General features: G+C 40.8%; 2 protein-coding genes across 2 annotated transcripts in view; both read right to left on the bottom strand.

Moving 5' to 3' along the window:
* TSPAN3 (tetraspanin 3) overlaps nucleotides 1-13098 on the bottom strand; it is a 939276-nt gene that overhangs the window by 564884 nt on the left and 361294 nt on the right. The window lies entirely within an intron of this gene.
* ETFA (electron transfer flavoprotein subunit alpha) overlaps nucleotides 1-13098 on the bottom strand; it is a 284709-nt gene that overhangs the window by 53645 nt on the left and 217966 nt on the right. The gene's annotated exons all lie outside the window — the stretch shown is intronic.

Here is a 13098-nt window from a genome sequence, read left to right as displayed (position 1 = left end):
CTCCTGTCCAATGGGATTATCTGATGGCTAATTATGGACAGATTGTGATTAATGTGATTATGGATGGGATATTAATCTGATTCTGGATTGATCTAGTTATGTTTTAGTCTGCTCCAAATGGTTAATTGGATCTTAGACAATAGAAACGCAGCTTGAAACAGGTTTTGCCACATCATTTGATGGAGGGGGGGCTAACTGGTTGGGCTGGTGAGCGATACATTATTTAGAAACATCGAGGAAGCTGTTCATTGAGAGAATATCATTGTTTATTTTGTTTCCAAGATCCTCTGAAATGAAAATCAATAACTATTATTAAAGCCTCCTTAATGAAAGCCGTGCATATGACACACAAACAAAAGGGAAGGGGTTAAGGAGCTGCCTGCCCACTGCCTGCATTGCCTGAGTGCGACGAAGTACTCCAGCCAAGTAATGTGTACCTTCAAAAGGCATATACTAGGGCAAAGTATGCATAAAATGCATTTATTGAAAATAACACACACTAGTGCATTATATACTAAAGAAACTATTTTGCAAAAGTATCTATAATTTCCTATATTAGGAAAAATTGCTGACAAAAACATGTATGTTAGGGTGGGAATGTGCCAAAATGCTGCTGAATGTTCATGACAACTTCTTTTTAAAAAATTACAAACTGATGAGGAAATGTAGAGAACTAAAGATTGGAAAAACCAAAAACTGCCCGAAACAAAAACTAACATATTCTCCCATCCATAGTTCCTGCCATGCAGAATTCAGAGGTCTTCTCACACACTTCTCTCTATCCTCCTTCCTGGAAAGAGAGATTCATTATCACAGTTCAAGAAGGCACATTCCAGCAAGGCAAAAATACTCAAAAAAAGGTGTTCCCTGGGAACACTCCTGAGGGCCAAATAGAGAGGCCTGGAGGGCCACATTTGATCCCTGGGCTCAAGAATCCCCATTCCTGATCTAGTCCAACTCCTTGCTCAATGCAGAAAATCTCCACCAGATTATTGTCCAGCTTGAGGAGGCAGAGGCAGAGCCCAGGAATGCTCCCGGCAAAGGTCCGTAGTTCCATTGTCAACCTGCTAATACAATAAAGACATTTCTTGTAATGTTCAACCAAAATCTCCCCTCCTGTAACTTAAGTGCATGAGATCTTGGCCCATGTCATCTGGAGCAGCAACAGAGAACAAGACATTGCCCTCTTCCATATGATAGCCGTGTATAAACTTATGCATGACAGTTTTTTTTTTCCTTTTGGTATTACTATTTTACTGAAAAGGTTTCAATTATAAAGAAATAAAGTGATACAAAGAAACAGAAAATAAAAATAAAAAGCACAAAAATGTGTAGAAAAAAATAATATATTAATATATACGAAAACTACCCTAACCCATGGGAAAGCAGGTGGCGCTGTGGGTTAAACCACAGAGCCTAGGACTTGTCGATCAGAGGGTCGACGGTTCGAATCCCCGCGATGGGGTGAGCTCCCGTTGCTCGGTCCCTGCTCCTGCCAACCTAGCAGTTCGAAAGCACGTCAAAGTGCAAGTAGATAAATAGGTACCACTCTGGCGGGAAAGTAAATGGCGTTTCAATGTGCTGCTCTGGTTCACCAGAAGTGGCTTAGTCATGCTGGCCACATGACCCGGAAGCTGTTCGCCGGCTCCCTCGGCCAATAAAGCAAGATGAGTGCTGCAACCCCCGTTGGCCACGACTGGACCTAATGGTCAGGGGTCCCTTTACCTTTTACCCTAACCCATACATTCTTTTTGATATTATTATCCTAATAGCCTACTACATTTTGTATAAACTCATTCCAAATATTGTCATATTTATCCAAACAAAACAGTCCATTCATAAGTTGACTGTTATCATATTGTTGATCCATTTATCAAAGGCGATCATAGCTTATGCATGGCATCGAGAAAGTGGACTGAGAAAAGTTTTTCTTCCTTTCTCATAGCCCTAGAACCTATGGGCACCCAGCAAAACTGAATGTTGAAAGATTCAGAACAGAAAAAGCAAAGCACCGCTAGGGTTGCCATAAGTCCTCTTTTTCCGGACACGTCCTCTTTTTCATGATGAGAGTGGCCATAGAGATCCAGAGTTTAAAGTAGAAGTTGGCAAATGCGTCCTCCTTTTTTTACTCTTCAAAATATGACAACCCTACATAAACTATGGAATTTATTCCCACAAATTGCAGGGGTGGTCATCAGCTTTGAAGGCTTTAAAAGAGGATTAGACAAATTCATGGAGGAGGAGGAGGCTAGCAGTGGCTCAGCTCTGTCTCCGCAGGAGGCGGCAGCATTTCTTCTGAATCCCAGTTGCTGGAGACTGCAGGATGGGAGAGTGGCGTTGCTCCAGGTCCTGCTTTCAGGCTTCCCATGCTTCATCTGGTTGGCCAAGATGAACCTGCGGACTGAGGGGTCTTCGGCCCTCCAATAAAATATTTCAGGGAGCCCCCACCCAAGTTGATGGGGATTGCCATTCAAATGATGTGTGTGCAACCTGTCATGTGATCAATTTTGTGTGGTGGGCGGGACTTACCTGGGGCCCCCTAATATTTTATTCAAGTTGGCACCTGTGCCGGCCACTGTGAGGACAGGATGCTGGACTAGATGAGCCACTGGCCTGATCCAGTAGTCTCCTCTTCCATGTTCTTATGTGACAGCCCTTGAGCCCTATGTGACCAGTAATTCCTGTAATTAACCTACGAACATAAGAATAGCCAGATAGATCAGCCTTGTGGCACTTTGGTCCCCTGCACTTACAATGCCCAGTTCTCTGCAACTCCCATGTCAATGTTCATCAGTTTTATCATCTACATCCCAGGGAGGAGATTTGTTATGAACCAGACCCTCCTCGGTTCTTGTTGGCTTCCTTCCTCCTCTTCAATCAGTTCACAAGCTGCTCCGCCACCTTTTTTATTTAAAGCACCAACCGTCTGGTTCCATCCCTTTTGAAGTGGTGCCCATCTCGTTGCTGCTGCTACTGTTGTCGTTTTAAATAAATTTTATTGTTGCAACACAAACACATACGACACTAAAGGAATAAACTTAAAAAGAAAACATAAATACAAGTACAAATATAGATATAGATACAAATACTAAACAAATAATAAACATATAACCATATTTCACTTCTTGGTTTCTTCTAATTGACTTCCTTCGTCCTCAACACTGGTCTACTTTCATATTTCTATTTTAGACTTTTACACCTTAATTTGTTTTGCAAAAGTTAATTAAAACAAGTCCAGGGATTAATTTCATAGAATCATAGAGTTGGAAGAGACCACAAGGGCCATCGAGCCCAATCCCCTGCCAAGCAGGAAACACCATCAGAGCACTCCTGACATATGGTTGTCAAGCCTCTGCTTAAAGACCTCCAAAGAAGGAGACTCCACCACACTCCTTGGCAGCAAATTCCACTGTCGAACAGCTCTTACTGTCAGGAAGTTCTTCCTAATGTTTAGGTGAAATCTTCTTTCTTGTAGTTTGGATCCATTGCTCCATGTCTGCTTCTCTGGAGCAGCAGAAAACAACCTTTGAGGGCACTGCTTTTTAAGATACAGTGGTACCTTGGTTTAAGAACAGCTTAGTTTATGAACGACTTGGATTAAGAACACTGCAAACCCAGAAGTAGGTGTTTTGGCTTGTGAACTTTGCATTGGAAGCAGAACATGTTCCACTTCCTCTTGAGTGTGTTCCATTTGTAAATTGAGTCCCCCACTGCTATGGGAAAGCACACCTTGGTTTAAGAATGCTTTGGTTTAAGAACAGACTTCCGGAACGGATTAAGTTTGTAAGCTAAGGTACCACTGTAATCACTATATTTTCCCCACTCCTTTTGAAATTTTTGTTTAGACTGATCCCTAACTGGATCTGTCATTCTAGCTAACTCAAGGTAATCAAATAATTTTTCTTGCCATTCTTTTTTTGTTAGTGCTGACTCATTTTTCCAATTTTTGGCAATTAGGATTCTCGCCGCTGATGTTGTATACAGGAATATTTTTGTGTTTTCCCTAGCGATATCTGGATCTAACATTCCCAATAGAAAAGCTTCTGGGTTGTTGTTTTTTTACAAAAGTTTGTTTAAATATTTTCTTCAACTCTTCATATACCAAATCCCAGAAGTTCTTAATTTTATCACAGGTCCACCACATATGTAGGAGTGTCCCCTGTGCTTGATTGCACCTCCAACAAAATTTAGATTTTGTTTTATACATTTTAAATATTTTGCTTGGTGTTAAATACCATCTATAAAACATCTTTAACAAATTTTCCTTTATCGCCTCACAAGTGGTGCCTATCTCTTTGGTAAAGGTCCAGTCTGCCCCAGAATGATTCCGACTGCCCTTAACAAATCCCAACCCCTCCTCCCAACACCATAATCTCATGAGACGACAAACCTGTCTGTCTTACCCTAAGTGTGAAATAAGTAGCATCTCAGAGAAAGCTATCTTCGAGGTCCTGGTTTTCAGCACCCTATGTTGCACCCTAAATTTGGCTTCCAGGATCTTACAGCTACATTTCCCCATATAATTGGTGCACCAAAGCAACTGTCTCCTCCCCAGCACCAGGCTATGAGCAGAACCCACAATTAACTTAGTGATCTTAGGTGCATTGCACAGACACAAACAGCTATTTTCCTAACAATTGAATTGCCCACTACCACCATCCCCCCACCCATAGAAGAGGTATCTTTGGCATGAGAAGATAGATGGTCATCTGCCAATAAATGGGTCCCTTCCAAGGGAATGCCTCCCTTTATCTCAAGATGATCTTGTCCTTCCTCAATACAATACCTTCCTTCTCCCTGACAGCAGGGGAGCTGTCATCAAGCGTGTGGGACCACATCCCTAGAGGCCTTTTCCACCACTTTCTTTGCCTCTCTTAAATTTTCCAGTTCCATCACCTTGGCCTCAAAGGAAAAAAACCAAACACGTTCCCAGAGATCCAATAGCTCATTGCATTTCATACATACCCACAACTTCTGCCCCATTAAGAGATAGTCATACATATAGTAGGGTGGGGGGGGGTAAACATGGGAAAGTCCCCGTGTCCCTGCTGGCTTTCTACTTGCATGATTGTTCTTTGCTTGTTTTTGTTACACGATTAAGAGTAAGGGATTCTGTTGAGCAGAGTGGGGTGTCCTGACCTTCTTAGTTTGCTGCCAAACTCACGCATCTGCTGAACTTGCCTTGATGCTTTGCCAGCCAAGGCTCCCTCTAACTTGTGTTGGGGGGGGCTCCCTCACTAGCTGGTTCCAAAGTTACCGGTATATTCTGCTGGCTAGCTCCTCCCAGCTGCTGTAGTAACCAACTGTTTATGGCAGATGCTCATGAATAGATTAATTCAAAGAACAGTGGTTTAAAAAGAAACTTTGTTCTCTATTCTGCCTTTGAAAAATCATGAGTTTGTAGATAATGGCAAATACAGACTATTAATTGTACTGAGTCCTGCCATCAGCCATAAACTACTTGGTTAGTCTATTGTGTGACTATCAAAATGTTATAAAAACCCTACACGAAAAACTGTTTTTGTGGTTGAAATGGATACCTCTTTTGGGGAAGGATTAGTTCTCAGTCCTGTTTCTGCCTCAGATTCTTAGGAAGAAGCCTTCCTGTTGTCCTTAGGTAGAAGGTTTCCACAGGATGTCAAACATAGCAAGGCCCAGAGACCAGCCCATCAATGACATTTCCAAAATGCATGTAGTTGTAGATCTTTATTTTATGTGGGCAGCCAAAAAGGAACCTTTCCAACACAGCCCACATGGAAAACATTTCAGCATTGCCAGCATTTCAAACTGTATCCAATATCAAACTACTAATTTTATATATCTATACGTGGAAATTTATGTAGGGGTGTGTGTGTGTGTGTGTGTGTGTGTGTGTGTGTGTGTGGTTTGGAGGGGAAGAGGCTTGGCTTGGTAAAGACCTGGAATCTCAGACCTAAGGGGATCTTGTGGAAGAAGAAATGGAAACACTGGATATATATCATGAAGTCTATCTTTTAGTGCCTATTAGCATACTGCAATCCATGTGCATGCCACAAAGAACTTCTTATTCCAGAGAGTCAGTATAGAGCATAAGACATAAAGCAGGCTTCACATAAACCATAATCTTTTGAGCTCAGTTACATATCTGTATCAGGGGGATAACTAGGGAGATCTGCAGCAAAATCTTGCAGCACAGAGTCTCCTGTTCAGTGTTCCAGCCAGTCAGCATTCTGTGCTTACTCAGAATGCTCTGTTCTCATTGTGCTGTTTTTGGCCCCACCTCTCGGCTTCCATCATTCCCCCTAAATATTTTTTGGTAGTACAAATCTTGGGGTTCTCCCAACTTGCTGATTCCTCCCTAAAGAGGACTGCTTCACAAGGTTCTTTGGAGATTGTTTTGCCGAGTGTTGCAGCAACCTCTTTGAGATGGGGGAACTGAGGATCACGCAGAATTCTTCCCCCTCAAAACATCTTCCCCATTCACTTCACTAGATCAGTTAATCAAGGACCACACTTTAGTTTGGAATGGAAGCTACAGTCAATTAACCATACTGATTGTGTAAAACTTTGAGCCATAATTAATCCGATGCTAACACTGCTAATATATCTTTCTAGGTGGATTTCTGGTTTGTTTGTTATGAGAACACACCCAGACCCTGCTCTACGGCCATAAAATCATAACCTCTCCTGCTTAAGGTGTTAGGCTTAACACCTAAAAGATATGGCATAAAATTAAAAATGTACAGAGATGGAGGAGGAAAACCAGCAAATTTAGGCACCAAAGTTACATGATCATCTTACAATGATCGCCTAGAATGGAAACAGCCAAAATGAGCTGATCTCTTCACTAAGCTAGTCGAATAGATTTTGCATCCCATCTCTTGCTCTCTGCTGAAACAAGAAGGACTAACCTGAAATGTATTCCTTATTTAGCAAATCTCAATGTGAAACTCTAACCAATTTAGTATGCTGCATGTCCAAAATTATTTGGGATTCCAGCACAGTGCTGGAGAAATTCCATTAGGAATTTTGCATGCAGATGGTCCCAGGTTCAGTTGCAGGCACCTGCAAGTAGGAGTGGGAAGACACTGAGTGGCAGAGGTTCTCCGGGGTTTCAAAGACCCCCATTTGAAACCCTGGAGAACCTCTGCCACTCAGTGTACTCCGTCTGCTGAGCTAAATAAATCAATAATCTGACTCTGTGAAAAGGCAGCTGCTTTTGTTCCTAGACAGAGTCTATCCAGAGCTCTTAATCATCTCAGCTAGGAACAGAACCTCCATCTGCAGAGGCAGTCTGTCTCTGAATACCAGTTGCTTGGGGCTGGGGAAAGAAATGGGGGGGGGAGCTTGTTGCTCTCATCTTGTTTGTGGGCTTCCTGAAAGCACCTAGCACAGGTGTGGGCAGACTTTGGGCTCGTTGGATCTGCTTCGTTTCCTTGTTTTACTAGAACCTTAAGTGCTACCAACCAGAGCAGGATACAAAAGACGTATTCAGTATTGAATAACAGGGTGCTTCTGAGTGCATTCTGAGCCCCTTCATTTGTTTTGCAGAATGGGAACTGAACTGAGTTCAACACAGCTGCTTTTGCACCAATGTCCACTTCATTTTGCTGTTATTCAACGGCTGGAAGCCAGAGGCCCAGCTTGCTGTAGTGTTAAAAGTGTTGGACTAGGACAAGGGAGACCACTAGGACAAGGTTCAAATCCCAGCTCTGCTATAAAGCTAACTGGGCAGCCTTGATTGGGCCAGTCACTACCTCCCAGCTGATTCTACCTCACAGGGTTGTTGTGAGGAGAGGGATGAGAACACTTTATAAAAGTAATAACAATTATTGTTTTCATTTATATCCCAACTTTTTCTCCTGGGAGTTTGATGTGGTGTATATGGAACTCCCCCTACTCAGCTAAACCCTGTGAGGTAGGGTGGTAGAACTGGAAGAACAGTCAATAGTCAAACAGTAAATAAGAGAAAGAAACATTAGACATATGTGAGATTAATGAGAAGGGGCAAAGTACTCAAGAAATAATAAGGGATACAATGAAATCAGTGGTGAGAGAAATTGGTATTAGGGAATCCGGTAAATTGTAAAAACAACAACAAGAAGAGATGAAAAAGTTATAGGAAGAAATTAGGACATTGGAAAATCAATATATTAATGATAACGATAAAATAAGTTATGCACAATTACGGGCAAAAAGGAAGGAGAAAATAAAGATATGGGAAAAGTGCAGAAAGATTTTATATTCTTGAAAAGAGAATTTGTTAAACGTAGTAATAAAAATTCTAAATTGCTGGCTAGAGCCGTACAGTAAAAAAAAGTAAAGAATTCAATTAGCCTAATAAAAGATAAAATGGGTAATATTCACAATCTGATGAAAGATAAGTTGAGAGTATTTCAGGAGTTTTATCAAGAGTTATATTCAGCAGTTAACAATACTATGGGGAAGCTGAAAGAATATATCAAGAGACACTGGAAGATAAAGCTAGAAAGTAGGGATAGAGAGGTTATGGAACAACCAATTTCAGAAAAAGAAATAGAGGAAGTTATAGGGAAACTAAAAGGGGGTAAAGTCCTAGGAACAGATGGATTGGGAATGGAATATTATAAGGTATTTTTAAAAAAATGGTTCCTAAATTGAAGGAGTATATAATTCAGTAATAGAGGGTGAGAGGATCTCACCGTTGTGGGAACAATCAATAATTAGTTTAATGCCAAAACAAGGAAAAGATTTGAAGGACCCAGGATTGTATAGGTCAATTTCTCTAATAAATCAAGATGGTAAAATATTGACCTTAATAATGGGGAAAAGTATGAATAATTTCATGTATAAATATATAAATAAAAACCAATGTGGTTTTGTAGCAGGAAGACAGATGTCTAGTTTAATAGGAAAAGTGTTGAATAAAATAGATATAAGAAGAAGAAATAAATTGAAAGTTGGTATAGTAGCATTGGCTATCTTTAAAGCTTTTGACTGTATAGAATGGCCGGCATTAAAAATGATTATAGAAAGTTTAGGATTTGCAGAACTATTTAAAGCATTAAGAAATCAATTATACTTGATGAACAAGGCATATTTCATAGTGAATGATGGTATAACAGAACAAAAAACAAAGGATGCCCCCTTTCCCCAATTTTATTTGTATTGGTCATTGACACTCTGGCCAATGTAATTAGAGAAGATGGAAATGTAAAAGGAATAAGCAATAAAGGACAGGAGAAAATAAGCTTATTTTCAGATGACACCTTGCTAACAAACAAACAAAAAATCTACAGTGTTGGTAAATATGCAGGTAATAGAAACACATTTGGATTTTTTTGGGGAGAAATAACAGTGTTGCGAATTAATTGATTCAAATCAGAGATGATTATATTTAATTATGACGAAGATGAAAAATGAAAAATTTTGAAGGAAAAAAATAGATATAAAATTAAGAAATGTAATAAAGTATTTGGGAATAAATAGAACAAGAAACTTAGAAAATTTAGAACAAGAGAAAAATTAAAGAGTGAAATTAAAGAAAAGCTGGAGGAATATAAGAAAATTAAGCTTTCATGGTTTGGAAGAATAGTGATAATTTAAATGAAAATTTTGTCTAGAATATATTTTTTATTTAAAATGTTATCAATTAAGATATTGGACATAGAGCTAAAGGGTTGGCAAAATATGATCAAAAGATTTTGTAACTGGGGTAATAAACCCAGAATTAATAAACCCCAGAAAACAGGTGGACTGGGTCTCCCCAACATAAAGTTATATTATATAGCAAATCAGTTAAGATATATTATAGATGGGATAATATAACAAGGAGAGTGAGAGTGGTACACAGGAAATGAGGGAGAAGTTAGTGAATATATTTTTTATCAAACCAAATAGGCAATGGTGGCAGAATATTGAAAATCCCTTATTAAGAAACATGATTGAGATATGGGCGAAATATAAAGGAAATTTGGTACCAGTAAATTCCCCACTAACTCTGGTGGTAGTGATAGAAGATTTCCCAGTAAATTGAAAAAAGGAAATTGAAAAAGCGAAAAAGAAGAAAAGACTTAAAATAAGGGATTGGGTGGAGAAAATAAAATTACTATAAGTTAGTATGGAGATGGTACTGCACACCATTAAATCAATTAAAGAAGGAATATTTGGCGTTATGTTGGAGGGGATGCCAGGATGACCTACATTCACATGTGGTGGAGGTGTAAATACATACAAACTTTTTGGCAAAGGGTATTTAAGGAGATAACAGAAATCACAGGGTTAAAGCTGACCAAAAGTCCAGAGGTAGCATTCTTATCAGTTTACAATGTGGTGGAAGATTCGCAGGCTATGAAAGACTTGCTGCACAAGTTATTATAACTAGGAAGTGGAAGGGGCAAGCAGAATATAAAATGGAAGAATGGTGTAAAGAGGTGTGGGATATAGTTATTAATGATAAATTAACATGTGCCATTAAGGTAAGATGGGGAATATGTAGGAGAAATGATTTTGAGGAGATATGGAAGGTATTTGTTAGATAGTTAGATAGTTAGTTATAATGGAATGATCTCAGGGGTGGGGTGCACATTTTTATTTCTATTTATTTATTATTACTTTGTTACAACAACAACAACAACAACAGAAGTAAAATTGTGAAAGCCTGTGTCTCTATTATTTATTGTAACCAATAAAGGTCATGGCCACTTTCAAACTCCCCCCCCCCCCAAAAGAAACACCCTGTGAGGTACGCTGGTAGAAGTGGAAGAGGAAAGCTCAGGGCAGGAAATGTGAAGATGAGGGATCCAGAGTGTTGTTAAAGGTGGGAGGGATGAAGTACACAAATGACAGGTGATCTCCTATCCTTGCTTTTACTGGGTGGGAGGAGAGGCAGCCACTAAAAATACTTGCCTTGAGCTCCTTGGAGGAAAGACATGATATAAAGATGGTAAGCAAAAAAACCACAGTGGTAAATATGGTTAGAATAAGAACTTTTGCCAATACTGCAAATCACTTGTAGGTCCTGATCCAGCTTTTGTCGCCCCCTGGCCTGACTGGCTCTTGTGGGAAAGTGACAGGCCTCTGTTATGGGGCGCCAGTTTGGTGGAGTGGTTCCTGAGGGACTAGGGCCTGGGAAAGACCAGGGTTCAAATCTCCCCTCAGCAATCAAGCCCACCGGTGCCTCCCAGCCGAACCAGGGTTCTTGCGGGGATTCAGGTGAGGATCCAGATATAAGCAAAACCCATACTGCAAATCACCTGGAGATCTACCTGCAGATCCGCTGCTTGAGCTTTGTCTAGGGGGGTCCAGAGGTGAGCCCTGTGTCCGAACATTCAATTCATTCATATCCGCCTTTTATCCTAAGGCTGCAACAACTTAAAAATGCAAACTGATGCAGCAGCAGGTTCATCTCTGCTTAGTTGCGGGCCGTTTTGTTCCTCCGCTCCCCAGGCCCGGCTCCCTCGCTCGGAGCTGCTCCTCCCGGCTCTGCATTACCGTATTCAGGCCGGCGCGCCTCTTGCTGGGCGGATCCGCGGTGCTTCCCGCTTGGGGCGCCGGATCCATCCTCCCGGCAGAGCTCCCTGTTGCACCCGAGTGAAGGCAGGAGGGAGAAGAACTCGCCCAGGGTCCGATCGGGGCGTCCACACGAGAACTGGTCCCTGGGGAGGGGCGAGGGCCTCCTCTGAATGCCCTGGAGGGCGGGGTTGGGGAGGGCGGGCGGGCAGGCAGGCAGGCGCCCGCAAAAAAACCATAGTATATAGATGCCATGTGGCCTGAATATGCACTCTGACTATTCCTAACTTTATGGATAATGGTAATATTAATTTATAATTTAAGATGTTTTGAAATCAGTAAATTCTATGTGGGAGTTATGTCCTATTAAAATACTGTATAGAGTTGTCGATACCATTATGTGAAGAGGAGGGAGAAACAAACATTATTTTTTTAAAAAACGTATTTCACATCTTGATGCCTTCATATACCTGGGAGTAAGCTGCACGGATTTCAGAGAAGCACGCATAGGCATGCATAATACCAAACAAGTGTAATCCTATCCTAATATAACAATATAATGCCGTTCTATAAAACTATAAATACTAAATATATACTCAATAAAGTGGCTAGACCTTAAGGTAGCCCACTCCTTGAAGGAAAATCTACCAAGCAGTTCTGGGCAATAGTTTCGTTAGCAGGGATTGAGCTGGTGTAGATTTTATTGAAACAACTTCAGTTGGGCTAAAAGTTCAAATGTTTCACTAAATTTCTGGTTTGCCTGACGAAGATTTCTGTGTAATAATAAAACCTGTACGCGCTACCAACTAAAGACGATTTCTGCCACCAAATTTACTTTGTGTACATGACCATCGGAACAGCTTCTGGCTATGCTAGAAAGTCCATTTCCCACACGCCGCATCCCCATCGTTTTTTAAAAAAGATGTGGGGAGAGAAAAAGATTTAAATATATGGAAAGGAGGTCACGGAATTAGCTCTGTTAGGAGCCTTGTTTCTATTAATTTCTGGCGCCTCGCAAACCAGGAGAGCCCAAAGGCTTCTGGTTTAAGAGAAGTGAACTGAAATCAGAAATCTTTCGTTTGAATAAAATTAGGGGTGAGTTGCATCCGGTTTGTTTAAAAAAAAACCATCCAAAACATTCCCAAGGTTTTTATTCCTGCCACTTTTAATTAACGGATTTTAAAAAGAAACGCAGAGGTTTTTTAAAAAAATCCAAACGAAGGAACCTTCTCTTCGGAAACGTGTTTCCAAATTCAAGAAACGCTTGAAACACGTGGAATTGCGGGGAGTTCTGTTTCTTATAAGGCTTACCGGGGGGAGAAAAAAATAAACAAATTTTCTAGGCGGATTGTTGCGGCTTCTCCGAGTCCCGAGGCTGCAACATGACAGGAGTTTAACCATTTCCCTGGGTCAAGTAAGCAGCGGGGAGAAAGCTGTGATTTTAAGAACACAGCAAATGAACTGGGATAAAACACCAAGAAATCTAGAAAATATGCCAGGATTTGCCTAGGGAAGGAAATGGGGGAGAGAAAATACGAAAGAAAAACATGGGCTTTTCCAGGCTTCTTTCGTGCGCCATCCTGGACAGGCCGATTCCCAAGCAGGGAGGGCAAGCAGTCCGGGTTGGCC

This window comes from Podarcis gaigeae (assembly GCF_964106915.1).
Source record: "Podarcis gaigeae genome assembly, chromosome: 9".
In the NCBI taxonomy this organism is placed as follows: domain Eukaryota; kingdom Metazoa; phylum Chordata; class Lepidosauria; order Squamata; family Lacertidae; genus Podarcis; species Podarcis gaigeae.
Note: the sequence above shows the minus strand (reverse complement) of the source record. Positions and strands in the feature narration are given on the sequence as shown.